General features: G+C 42.3%; 1 long non-coding RNA gene across 1 annotated transcript in view; it reads right to left on the bottom strand.

Annotated features, from left to right (window-relative positions):
- Nucleotides 1-301: 301 nt before the first annotated feature.
- The window catches only part of LOC122541374 (uncharacterized), a 59570-nt gene continuing 46630 nt past the window's right edge, over nucleotides 302-13241 (bottom strand). The window contains exon 3 of the long non-coding RNA XR_006309586.2: nucleotides 302-942. This is a non-coding gene — a long non-coding RNA (uncharacterized LOC122541374). The remainder of the gene's footprint in view (nucleotides 943-13241) is intronic.

Raw genomic sequence — 13241 nt, 5'->3', positions numbered from 1 at the left:
CATTCCTGAAGAAGGGCTCATGCCCGAAACGTCGATTCTCCTGTTCCTTGCATGCTGCCTGACCTGCTGCGCTTTTCCAGCAACACATTTTCAATCAAGTTTATTATGCAAGCTTTCATTTTGCATCAGCAAAATAGCCAAATACATAATTGCTTATGTTGGAATAGTAATAACTATTTTAATTTTGATGGTTGAGATACCCTTCAGGTTGTGAATTTTAAACTAAACAATAGAGCTATGGTTGCAGAAGATTTCAATCTCCTAAAGTCATACATCAGAAAGAATCCACTGGAAAACCATGTTGAACAGCTACAAATATTTAGTGTTAAGAGAAAGTAGGGAAGATGGTGTGAGCTGAATTATAGTTCTGCCTGATGGAAGAGGTTGTAAGAGATCACCTTTCATCTATTTAATTACTTCTGCTTTCACCTGTTCACAGTCCGTCCATTTTCTAGTATATTTTCCTCCCTTGTGCCTCTTTCCTGGAACCCAATTGCTTAAAATTATGTCTTTTTTTTCGCACTTTGCAGTTTAACTTTTACAGCACTGTACTGGGAAGTCACTCAACATATTGAGAAAAATGGCTGCAGTTGCTATTAAGACTTTTGCATGTAGTTTGTAGAGGTTTTTCTCAAATCAATTTCCTGTCATCTACTATTTAACTAGACTTTGCCATATGAATCTGCAACATTTCATTTGAAACACAGTTTTTCCCTGAGTTCCACTCTGTCTCCAAATCATTGCCTGATGCATGGTTTTAATACGAGGAAGTGAGGACTGCAGATCCTGGAGATCATTCTTGACTTGCATTCCTGATGAAGGGCTTATGCCCGAAACATCGACTCTTCTGGTCCTCAGATGCAGCCTGACTTGCTGTGCTTTTCCAGTGCCACACTTTTTGACACATTGTTTCAATAGCCATCCAGGGAATTTTTAATCCGTCTAAATGTAGAAATGATAAAACAAAATGAAGAAATAAAACAAATAACAGCAGGTGCTGGAGATCTGAAATAAACAGAAGCATAAATTGCTGGAGAAACTCAGCTGGCCAGGGAGCCTCTGTGAAGAGAAAACAGAGTTAATGTTTCAAGTCCAGTAACCATTCTTGAAGAAACATTAATTCTGTTAAGTTTGAAGCATTAAAATGTTTTCTCTTCACAAATGCTGCCAGAGCTCGAGTTATTCCAGCACATTCTGTTTTTGTTTGTTTTGATTGCAGAAGTGATGGCTTTTAATTTGTAATGAAAATGCTAATTTTAATTTCTCCACTGATTAACTCAGCTGAAATATCCTAATGCTCAGTCTCTACTCATTGTTCAGGGTTGGACCTGACCGTGGTGCTGTCCATTATTTTTAGTGTGACTGGTAAAGCTAGCATTTGCTACCCACCCATAATTGTCCTTAAATAAGAGATTGTGAGTTGAACCATTATAGTCCATGGAATACTGACAGTACTGTTAGCAAGGAAGTTACAGAGTTTGATCTTGTGCAAAGGAAAAAGCAGAAATATAATTCCAGGTTTGATGGTGTGTTAGAGATGATGTGAAGAAAAGCAAATAACAATGTTGAGATGCTCTTTATAATTTAATGTGATTTACAATGCATGAAGATGTTTTTCTTTCTTTAGCTAAAGTTTTACGTGGCGGAAGTGTTGTTCTTCCCGGATGTGAAGCAATAGTAATTTTGATACATTTTACAGAAATAATACTTTTCAGCATAAATCAGATTTTCAATTGGATAACACAAACATAAAGTGTTTCCTTCATGGCCAGATCAATTCGAGTTGTTATCCTTTCTTATATAGTATCAAAAATCATTACTAAACATTTAGAAGAACTTTCAACTTTTATTAATGCCATTTTGTATAACTGACACAGAAAGCATAAAAAGTTAAATAACCAAATATGTTTACGAAATAAAGTTTCAGTGTAAAGACAAAACAGTAAATGAAGTACAACTGTGACATCAGATAATTTTCTATATTTGATTAGTATAAGCAGCATGACTGTGACATTTCTTTAACATATCCTTTACACGTTTACCAAAGGTGTTTGTACTGAGTATTTGGTATATTTAATGTTCAATAATCTTGCCCAATCGTTTGCACTCTGGATTCAGAGTGGGTATTTTCCCCACCTTTGATGCTAACAAGGTCATGTAATGCCATGTAAATCCATTAAAGCCCTGGGGCTTACTCCTTTATCCAAGTGTTGAACAGTTAAATGCACACTTTTAAAAAATACATTTCTTAAGAGAATAGTTTATCATGGTCAACTTAAAGCCCTGCGGTGAAAAAATTTTCAAAACACCCTTACTGCATAGATTGAATTGCACTGGCTACACCTCTGCACAGTAAAAGGAAGCATGTCTGTGAATATGAGATTAGTAGAACAATTGGCCTGATTTGCATTATTCTGGTTTTGAAATGATGCTTTAAGATTAAGTCTGTCAGATTTTGTTCCTATTGCAATTTGTGGTGGCTGCTTATAAATAGCTAATTTGCAATTTGTAATTTATAAATAGAACAAACTTCCCAGTGTCTGAATGACGACATCAATAATGAGAAATTTGAAAAAAATGCAGCAAGGATGAAAGAATGAGCTTTTTGATATCCATTCTAAAAATGTTTAATTTTCCCCTATTTGAAAACCATGGTAATGAGAGGCAAGGATCCCCATTCCTTGTATTTGCATCTTATTAGCAGCTAAGTATCTCTTAATATATGTAGGAACAAATTAGTGCAGAGCTAGAATCTGAAAACAACAAATGCTGGAGATCACAGCAGGTCAGGCAATATCCACGGAGACATAGCACTGATGAAGAGTCAGCTAGACTCGGAACATTAGCTTGCTCTTTCTCCATGGATGACCCATTGCGACCTTCAGCATTTGATGTTTTCAGTCCTTCATTTATATGCCATTTGTGATTCTCCCGGGTGAGAATCTAGATGGATTCAAATTGAAAAATGGCCAAATGGAAGTCTGTATATTTATCTGTTGGGGATTTTCTCTGCTCTTTATATTGACCATCATTTTCCAATATCTCTGCTGGATGACTGGGGTTTGGTTAAGAGAAACTGGGGTTTGGTTAAGAGAAAGAAGGAAGCATATGTTAGGTATAGACAGGCTACATCTAGTGAATCCTTAGAAGAGTATAAAGGCAGTATGAGTATATTTAAGAGAGAAATCAGGAGGACATAAAGGGGACATAAGATAGCTTTGACAAATAGAGTTAAGGAGAATCCAAAGGGATTTTTACAAATACATTAAGGAAAAAAGGGTAACTAGGGAGAGAATAGGGCCCCTCAAAGGTCAGCAAGGTGGCCTTTATGAGATGCCGCAGGAGATGGGGGAGATACTAAACAAGTGTTTTGCATCAGTATTTACTGTGGAAAAGGATATGGAAGATATAGAATGTAGGGAAATAGATGATGACATCTTGAAAAACAGAAAAGGAAGTGCTGGATATTTTGAAAAGCATAAAAGTGGATAAATCCCCAGGTCCTGATCAGGTGTACCCTAGACCTCTGTGGGAAGCTAGAGAAGTGATTGCTGGGCCTCTTACTGAGATATTTGTATCATCGATAGTCAAAGGTGAGGTGCCAGAAGACTGGAGGTTGGCACGTGGAGCCACTGTTTAAGAAAGGTGGTAAGGACAAGCCAGGGAACTATAGACCAGTGAGCCTGACGTTGGTGGTGGGCAAGTTGTTGGAGGGAATCCTGAGGGACAGGATGTACATGTATTTGGAAAGGCAAGGCCTGATTAGGGATAGTCAACATGGCTTTGTGTATGGGAAATCATGTGTCACAAACTTGATTGAGATTTTTAAGAAGTAACAAAGAGGATCAATGTGGGCAGAGTAGGACATGGGAGACTGGTTAGGAAGGTTAGATCTCATGGAATACAGGGAGAACTAGCCATTTGGATACAGAACTGGCTCAAAGGTAGAAGACAGAGAGTGGTGGTGGAGGACTGTTTTTCAGACTGGAGGCCTGTGACCAGTGGAGTGCCACAAGGATCGGTTCTGGGTCCTCTATTTTTCATTATTTATATAAATGATTTGGATTTGAGCATAAGAGATACAGTTAGCAAGTTTGCAGATGATACCAAAATTGGAGGTGTTGTGGTCAGCGAAGAAGGTTACCTCAGATTACAACAGGATCTTGTTCAGATGGACCAATGGGCTGCGAAGTGGCAGATGGAGTTTAATTTCGATAAATGTGAGGTGCTGCATTTTGGGAAAGCAAATCTTAGCAAGACTTATACACTTAATGGTAAGGTCTGAGGGAGTGTTGCTGAACAAAGAGACCTTGGAGTGCAGGTTCATAGCTCCTTGAAAGTGGAGGCATAGGTAGATAGGACAGTGAAGGCGGCGTTTGGTATGCTTTCCTTTATTGGTCAGAGTATTGAGTACAGGAGTTGGGAGGTCATGTTGCAGCTGTACAGGACATTGGTTAGGCCACTGTTGGAATATTGCGTGCAATTCTGGTCTCCTTCCTATCGGAAAGATGTTGTGAAACTTGAAAGGGTTCAGAAAAGATTTAGAAGCATGTTGCCAGAGTTGGAGGATTTGAGCTAAAGGTTAGGGCTGTTTTTCATGAAGCGTCAGATGCTGAGGGGTGACCTTATAAAAGTTTACAAAATCATGAGGGGCATGGATAGGATAAGTTGACAAAGTCTTTTCCCTGGGGTGGGGGGAGTCCAGAACTAGAGGGCATAGGTTTAGGGTGAGAGGGGAAAGATATGAAAAAGACCTAAGGGGCAACGTTTTCATGCAGAGGGTGGTACGTATATGGAATGAGTTGCCAAAAGAAGTGGTGGAGGCTGGTACAATTGCAAGATTTAAAAGGCATCTGGATAGGTATATGAATAGTAAGTGTTTGGAAGGATATGGGCTGGCAGGTGGGACTCGATTGGGTTGGGATATCTGATTGGCATGGACAAGTTGGACCAAAGGGTCTGTTTCCATGCTGTACATCTCTATGACTATCTCCAATTCAGTGATCATCTCCAATTCATCGAAGTTGGCAATGGCAATACACCAGCCTCGCCATACCATCATGGCTAATCTCAGAATTGCAATGCACTTTGGCATTTCACCACTGTCCAATGGAGCACAGAGACCTTACATATATTCACCTACATGGTCACTCTGCATGTAGTGTCACGCACCCATCAAATACATTAGGACAGGTTGAGTCTCATGTCCTTTAGCTTGCACTCATAGAACTCACTCTTTTGCACCGAGTTGGATGCTTGTAACATCTCTGCCTTGAGCCAGGCAGTTTTTCACGTTTGGAAAAAGTGAGGACTGCAGATGCTGGAGATCAGATTCGAGAGTATGGTGCTGGAAAAGTCCAGCATGTTAGGCAGCATCCAAGGAGCAGGAGAGTTGATGTGTCGGGTATAGGCCCTACATGCAGAGTGACCTTGTAGGTGAATATATGGAAGGTCTATGTGCTCAAGTTTGTCAGTATTACACAGTCAAGAGGGTAGGCCACTTGCAAAGGTGCAACCCTTTTCTGCAGTCTTCATTTGGCTCATAGTTATTACCAGTTTCTAATTCTTTGTTGGCTTGTTGTATTTGACCTTTTTTTTGTAATAAATTACTGGTTTATTACTAAAACCAATTTGTAGCATTGCCTAATTGAATTTCAATGATAGACTATGTAATTAAATGAAAAACAACACAAAATATAATGTCAATCCAGATTTCAGTCTGTGATCATACTTGTTTTGTTTTCGATTGATTGATTTTGTTTGAATAATGAATTGATTGATTATTTGTTATGTGTACTGAAGTACAGTGAAAAGCTTTGTTTATGAGCAGTATAGGCAGATCATAATAAGCAAGGATGTACAGATCAAAATGACTTAGACAGAGCATACGTTGCACAAATATTACATTGCAAAAGGTGCGCACTAGGCAAGATCAGCATCATTTAAAGCGAGAGAGAGTCCATTCATCCATCTAAAACCAGCTGGGAAGAAGCTGTTCCTGAACCAGCTAGTGCATGTGTTTCCTTTCCCTTACAGAAGAAGTTGTAGGAGATCGTTACCGGGGTGCAATTGGATATCAATTCGGATCATAAAATTTTGCACGAGCAGTTTTCAAATCCTCTAGAACCTTTCCAGACTGTAATGATTATGTATTGATTATACCAATGTTTCTAGCTTTCCTGTAGCTAGTTTCTTTCATATCTAGGTTATACTTTATCAGTCCCAAAGGTCTTACTGGTGTTCAGCCCCAGTAACTTCTCAAGTACTTTTCCCTCTAGTTATAGTAACTGTATTTATTACCTGACCACCCCACAATCACATGTACTTCTTTTATTATGTCATATTTTTGCACATCCTTGAACCTCATTTACTGGATCAATGCTCTCGAGGTGGTTCCTCTCCATCAGAGAGACCAAGCACAAACTCGCAGAATGGTTTAGGAACATCTCTGGTCATATTTTGCAATTAGTATTTATTTGCTGTGGTTCTGTTCACCGAGCTGGAAGTTTTTGTTGCAAACCTTTCGTCCCCGGTCTAGGTGACATCCTCAGTGCTTAGGAGCCTCCTGTGAAACGCTTCTGTGGTGTTTCCTCCGGCATTTATAGTGGCCTGTCCCTGCCGCTTCCGGTTGTCAGTTTCAGCTGTCCGCTGTAGTGGCCGGTATATTGGGTCCAGGTCGATGTGTTTGTTTATGGAGTTTGTGGATGAGTGCCATGCTTCTAGGAATTCCCTGGCTGTTCTTTGTTTGGCTTACCCTATAATGGTAGTGTTGTCCCAGTCGAATTCATGTTGCTTGTCGTCTGCGTGTGTGGCTACTAGGGATAGCTGGTCGTGTCGTTTCGTGGCTAGTTGATGTTCGTGGATGCGGATCGTTAGCTGTCTTCCTGTTTGTCCTATATAGTGTTTTGTGCAGTCCTTGCATGGGATTTTGTACACTACATTAGTTTTGCTCATGCTGGGTATCGGGTCCTTCATTCTGGTGAGTTGTTGTCTGAGTGTGGCTGTTGGTTTGTGTGCTGTTATAAGTCCTAGTGGTCGCAGTAGTCTGGCTGTCAGTTCAGAGATGTTCTTGATGTATGGTAGTGTGGCTAGTCCTTTGGGTTGCGGCATGTCCTCGTTCCATTGTCTTTCCCTTAGGCATCTGTTGATGAAATTGCGCGGGTATCCGTTTTTGGCGAATACCTTGTATAGGTGTTCCTCTTCCTCTTTTTGCAGTTCTGGTGTGCTGCAGTGTGTTGTGGCCCTTTTGAATAGTGTCTTGATGCAACTTTGTTTGTGTGTATTGGGGTGGTTGCTTTCATAGTTCAGGACTTGGTCTGTGTGTGTGGCTTTCCTGTATACCTTTGTGGTGAATTCTCCGTTTGGTGTTCTCTGTACCATCACGTCTAGGAATGGGAGTTGGTTGTCCTTTTCTTCCTCTCTCGTGAATCGGATTCCTGTGAGTGTGGAGTTGATGATCCGGTGTGTTTTCTCTATTTCCGTGTTTTTAATGATTACAAAGGTGTCATCAACGTATCTGACCCAGAGTTTGGGTTGAATTTGTGGTAAGACTGTTTGTTCTAACCTTTGCATTACTGCTTCTGCTATGAGTCCCGAGATTGGTGAGCCCATGGGTGTTCCAAAACACTATATAGGACAAACAGGAAGACAGCTAACGATCCGCATCCACGAACATCAACTAGCCACGAAACGACACGACCAGCTATCCCTAGTAGCCACACACGCAGACGACAAGCAACATGAATTCGACTGGGACAACACTACCATTATAGGGCAAGCCAAACAAAGAACAGCCAGGGAATTCCTAGAAGCATGGCACTCATCCACAAACTCCATCAACAAACACATCGACCTGGACCCAATATACCGGCCACTACAGCGGACAGCTGAAACGGACAACCGGAAGCGGCAGGGACAGGCCACTATAAATGCCGGAGGAAACATCACAGAAGCGCTTCACAGGAGGCTCCCAAGCACTGAGGATGTCACCTAGACCGGGGTACGAAAGGTTTGCAACAAAAACTTCCAGCTCGGCGAACAGAACCACAGCAACGAGCACCCGAGCTACAAATCTTCTCACAAACTTTGAATTAGTATTTATTTCCTTAAAGGGTAATACAAAGTATTTATTTAATTTCTTTGCCATTTCATGGTTGCCTATTATTTTTACCCAACTATTTTTTGCTAGTTTATCCTCAAACTTTATTTTTCCCCCCTTTATTATTTACTTGATCATTTGTCCACCCTTATGTTCCTTAGCTAATTATGGTTAGTTTATTTCTTTCCGAGGTTTCTTCTTCCCCACTGAAATATATCCAAGTTGTGAGTCATTAAGTATTTTCTTAAATGTCTGCTGTTCTTCCTCAACTGTGTTCTTTGCTAAAAGCCTTTTCCCAGCCCACTCCAGTCAACTCCTCTCTGAGCCATTGTAATCAGCTTTTGCTTTTTTTTTAGGTTCAGCACAATTCTTGCAGGTCCTAGTTTCTCACTCTCAAACTGAGTAAGGTATTCTGCCATTTTATTATTCACTGTTTTGAGAAGATCTTTTACTCTGAAATAATTTATTAAACCTGCACATTACCAAATCTAGAACAGGTTGATCTCTAAATTAGATCTACAATTTTTTTTCAAGTCAACTAATCTGAACAAATTCCATTTCTTCTTTGTGGCTCCTTCTGGCAATTTGATTTTCGAATCGTCATGAAGATTAAATGTAGTGCCTTTATTATATGCTCTCATTATCTCTTAATATCCTGTACATATTTTAAATCCTACTGTAGTAACTATTATGGAACCACAAATTATATTCACCAATGTCTTATTCCTCTTTTCATTTCTTACCCCAACCATAGGATTCTACAACTTCTGATTCAAAAATGTCAAAGATAGAAGATTGGCTGACTGGTAGAAGGCAGAAAATAGGAATAAAGCAGCCAGTGACAAATGGAGTTCCGCAGGAGTCAGTGCTGGAACCACAGCTATTCATATTATACCTTATCTGGACAAAGGAACTGAGGACATTGTGACGATACAGCGATCCAAAGATAGGTGGAGGGACAGGTAATGGTGAGGAGATGGGGAAGATGCATTAGGATTTGGACAGACTAGTAGACTGGGCAAAGACTTGGTTGATAGAATACAATATGGGAAAGTGCAAGGTTATGCACTTTGGTAGGAAGAGTAGAGACATAGACTATATTCTGAATGGGGAAAGGCTTCAGAAATCTTAAGGGACTTGGGCATCCCAGTTTAGGATTCCTTTTAAGGTTAACATGTAGAATCAGTTGTCGATTAAAAAGGTAAAGTCAATAACTGTGGCACTGGAAAGAGCATAGCAGGTCAGGCAGCATCTGAGGAGCAGGATAGTCAATGTTTTGGGCTTAACCCTTCAAGACTGAGGAGGGAATGTGGGGGCTGAGAAGTAAATGGGGGGTGGACTAGGGGAAAGATTGTTGGGATGGTGATAGGTCAGTGAAAAGTGTCGAGCGGATAGGTGGGAAGGAAAATTGACAGGTCAAACAGGTCAAGAGGGCAGAGCCATGTTGGAGAGATGGATCTGGGATCGGGCTGGGGGGAGGGGGCAGGGGAGACAGGAGGGAAGATTTGGAAACTGATGAATTCAATAATGAGGCCGTGCGGTTGTAGGCTCCCAAGGCAGAACACGAGATGTTTCTCCTCTACTTTGTGGGTGGAGGAGGCCCCGAATGGACATGTCATAGGGGGAGTTGAAATGCATGGCCACAGGAAGGTGGAGTTTGTTGATGTTTATAGACCAGAGATGTTCCCTGAGCCATTCTATGAGTTTGTGCTCGGTCTGTCCAATGTAGAGGAAACCACATCAAGAGCACCGGTTCAGTAAAAGAGGCTCGAGGATGTGCAAGTAAATCTCTGCCAGATATGGAATGATCCTTTTTGGCCTTGAATGGAGGTGAGGTGGGAGGTGTGGGCACAGGTTTTCCACCCCTTACGGCAACAGGGAAAGGTGTGGAGAGGGGGTTGGTTGGTTACACCTAACAAGGGATTCACGGAGGGAATGGTCCCAATGGAATGCAGATAGGAGTGGGGAGGGGAAATATATTTTTTGTAGTAGGTCTGACTGTACGTGGTGAAATTGTGGAGAATAATATGCTGGATTTGGAGATTAGTGGGGTGGAATGTGAGAACCAGGAAATTCTATCCTTGTTATGGTTGGGGGTTGAGGCTCGAGGGCAGAGGAACAGGAAATGGAGGAGATGCAAGTAAGGGCATTGTTGATAATAGTGAAGGTTAATTATGGTCCTAGAAGGAGGAGGACATCTGGGATTTCCTGGAATGGAATCACTCATCCTGGGAGCAAATACAGTGGAGGCAGAGGAATTGGGAGTAAGGGGTTGTGTCTTTACCGGGGGAGGTGAGCTCAGGGAAGCTGTGGGACTCAGTGGCTTTGAAGCAGATGTCAGTGTTAAGTTGGCTGCCAGAGACGGAGACAGAGAGGTTCAGGAAGGGGAAGGAGGTGTTGGAAATGGTCCAGGTGAATTTGAGGTCAGGATGGAAGTTATTGGTGTGATAGATAAACTGTTCAATCTCCTCATAGGAGTACGGGGCAGTGGCAATACAGTAATCGTGTAGTACCAAAATGGCTGAAAAAGTAGGGATGGTGCCAGCGTAGCTGTGGAAGAGGGACTGTTCCATATAAAGAGGCAGACATAGGTAGCAGGTACCCATAACCACCTCTTTGGTTTGCAGGACTTGCGAGGATTGAAATAAGTTGTCCCTAATCAGGACATGCTCCAAACATCAACTCTCCTGCTTCTCGAATGCTACCTGACTGGCTGTGCTTTTCTAATGCCACACGTTTTGTGACTCTGAGGACCAGTTCCACCAATCGAATGAGAGTGTAGGTGGAGAGGGATTGGGTGGATCAGTGGGAGAGGAAGAAACAGAGGGTTTTGGGGCCTTCCTCATGGAGAATGCAGGTGTAGAGGGACTGAATGTATATGGTAAAGAATAGGTGTTGGGGGCTGAGGAATTGGAAATCCTTTCCTGGAACTCTGTCCTGTCCTCCTTGGTCCAGGGACTCCCCACATACTTTCAAGACTCCATCCCTGCCTTCCAGCTCCTCCACAACTTCTTCTCTCGCTGACCCACCCAGGCCTCCTCCACCGACAGTCTCATTAGTAAATGTTTAAATATCTGACATTTCTTGCTGGTTGACAGAGTACTGGCTCAGAATGCTCTCTTGGCTAGGTTGGCTCAATAAATAATTGTTAAAACTGTACCTAAGATTATTTCCTAAAATAATGTTGGGTGGCATGGTGCCTCAGTGGTTAGCACTGCTGCCTCACAACTCCAGTTCAAACCCACCCTTGAGTGACTTCCTGTGTGTAGTTTGCACATTCTCCCTGTGCCTGTGCAGGTTTCCTCTGGATGTTCTGGTTGGGTTGCTCTTCCAAGAGTTGGCATAGACTGAATGACCTGCGACCACATTTGGGGATTTGATGATTCTGAATGTCCTTAAACAATTGGTACTGCAGGCAGGTTGTTCATACTGGATCATCAGAAAGTGACTGCAAAAGGGGTCAGCGTACTTTATTTACTATCCATAGTTAGTGCAGTGGGCCTGAAATTGATCTGGTCAAGTGCTAAATCAATTTGAAAGGAGTACTCAAGTTAGGAGATATTGGACAGAAACCCAGAGAGGTTAAACCAATTCCGCATTGGATAATCCATGCTGGGGTCAAGGGTGTGAGAGAAGCCAAATCAACGCTAGACAGGCCATGCTGGAGTTAGTCAGATCTGCGTAAGATTAACTGCACCTGGACCAAAGATAGAATTGTGCATGTTCAGGCAGGAGTAACTGTGCTAGGATGGGAGGAATTCAGGAAAGAGGTGCAGGCAAGGTTATCTTATGTATATAAATGATTTGAAAACCGACCACAAGGCGATAGGCAGGAAAGTGAAAAAGGAAAATCGGAATATTCCATCACAAGTTTCATCACAGAACAGGCAAAAATTAGTTAAGAAAATGCACAATGATGGTGGAACCCGTATAACGCACTTGCGGAACAGAGTAGCTGGTGGATAGATCAAAAGAGGGAAAGAGAAGAGAAGGAAATGATCACCACCATTTTAAGTTTGCAATTATGCGGATGAGTTCATGTTTATATAAGGTGAACCTTTAAGTCAGTTACTGCAGCTGGTACCAATGACGATAAGGTAGAAAATACAGGGAGAAGGCATCCACCCCGATATACTAAATCACAACCACCCACTGCAATATAGTGTGAGGTGGTGGTAACCCACCCGATAGTTAAAAAGAATTCAAGGAAAATTAGGGCATCCTTCATAGAACACTTGTTAAAATTTTTGGAAATACTTGTAATGTGTTTCAGCTTTAATTTTAAAGCAGAAGTTTATGGTTATAAACTGAGGATGTTCTCACAGCATAGGTAAATTCATTTTAGAAACATCTTATTTGTATTTAGAATTTGGAGTAAGAAATATTTTGTCCGTACAAAAGTGCTGTAGTTGATTTGTTCTCAAAATATAGAGGTGAGGGGAAGGTGGAGGGGAGAGAGGGAGGGGATGGTGGAGAGGAGAGGGACGGATGGGGAGAGGGGCAAGGGAAGGTTCTGGGGGGAGAGAGGTGGGGGAGATGTAGGAAGGAGGAGGGAGGGTATGTGAGGGAGAGGGCTGGGGGAGGTGTGTTGGGGAGAGAGGTAGTGTGTCGGGGAGAGGAACGAAGGAGGTAGGATATGGGTGAAAGGGATGGGGGAGATGTGTGGGGGAGGAGGGAGGGGCATGGGTGTGGGGGAGGAGACATGGGGGCAAACAGGGGTCATGGTGGGGCAATGAGGGGATGGGATAGGGTAAGTGGGGAGGATCAGGTGGGTGGGAGGGAGGGGCAGGTGGGATGTTTGGTTGGAAATCGGGAAGCTTGAGAGAGAGCTAGAGGCGTAAGCATATGTGAGGGGAGAGCGATGAAGTGGATAGGGAAGGTGAGAAGGTGTGCGGAGTTGGGAATGGGTGTAGGACCAAGTAAGAGCAGGAGAAAATACAAAGAACAAGATGAGAGAGCAAGACTCAAAGGGAAGAGATGGGGAGTGAACATAGAAGTTGATAAAGCGAGGGGGAGTGACACAGGAAATGAGAAAGGAGAATCGGGGAAGAGGGAGGAAGGGTCCTTTTACAAAGGGGGTTGAGATTGTGGGAGAAGGAAATGTTGTTGAGGAAGATGGAAGGTCAGGAATGGAGGGCGAGAA

This window comes from Chiloscyllium plagiosum, unplaced genomic scaffold (assembly GCF_037043375.1).
Source record: "Chiloscyllium plagiosum isolate Xiang-an unplaced genomic scaffold, Cpla_swu_hap1 HiC_scaffold_35, whole genome shotgun sequence".
NCBI classification, from domain to species: Eukaryota; Metazoa; Chordata; class Chondrichthyes; order Orectolobiformes; family Hemiscylliidae; genus Chiloscyllium; species Chiloscyllium plagiosum.
Note: the sequence above shows the minus strand (reverse complement) of the source record. Positions and strands in the feature narration are given on the sequence as shown.